Below are 897 nucleotides of genomic sequence, written 5' to 3'. Positions count from 1 at the left end.
TTTCATGACTATGAAAATTGTACATTCACACTGAAGGCATCAAAACTATTAGTTAACACATGTGGAATTATATACTTAACAAAAAAAGTGTGAAACAATGTCAATGCACATGCTGCGGATTATTCCGCAGCGTTTCTGTGGCGCTCAAAAATCCGCAGCATGTTCATTAATTTTGCGGAAGCGCAGCGGAATTGCCGCCATTGACTTGCATTGAGACGCATAGAATTCGTGTCTGTACATTTGTACGCGCGGATTATATGCGTTTCAATGTGCGGATGGTACCCAGTTCTGGAGGAGAGAAGACTCTCATCTAGACCTGGGTACCATTATACCTGTGAAAAAAAGAATAAAATAATAAATAAAGTTTATATTTACCTTCTCGCGGGCCGGCCGGCAGCGCTTATCTTCCAGGACCTGAGATGACGTCGCGGTCATGTGACCACAGGCTGTCTCGCGAGAGCCCGGCAACCAGGAAGGAGCCAGGAAGGAGCGCGACAACACACGCGGCGGGGGATCGGTAAGTATAGCTTTATTTTTTACGGTCACACTGTATAAATCCATGCTGTTTGCATGGATTTATACAGTGTGACCTAGTTATCAAGCACTTTCCAAGTGATGCTATCGCCTGGAAAGTGCTTGTAGTCCGCATGCGTAAACGCATGTGAATACGCGTGTATTCTGCAGGAAAACCGCATGCACAATCTGCATGCGTTTTTTCTGGCAAGGGAGATGCAGAAACGCTGCAGAAATTTTCAGCTTCATTTCTGCATTGTTGGCACATAGCCATACACACAGGTAAGGAGAGCAGGCAGTGTGCTTACAATTATGTGTGCCATACAGACCGGGCGGCAGTGTGTCTACACGCGTTTTCTATATGTCTGTGTATATACATACACA

This window comes from Phyllobates terribilis, unplaced genomic scaffold, assembly GCF_046119375.1.
Source record: "Phyllobates terribilis strain yellow unplaced genomic scaffold, ASM4611937v1 Scaffold_4__5_contigs__length_816908805, whole genome shotgun sequence".
In the NCBI taxonomy this organism is placed as follows: domain Eukaryota; kingdom Metazoa; phylum Chordata; class Amphibia; order Anura; family Dendrobatidae; genus Phyllobates; species Phyllobates terribilis.
This window is presented reverse-complemented; position numbering follows the sequence as displayed.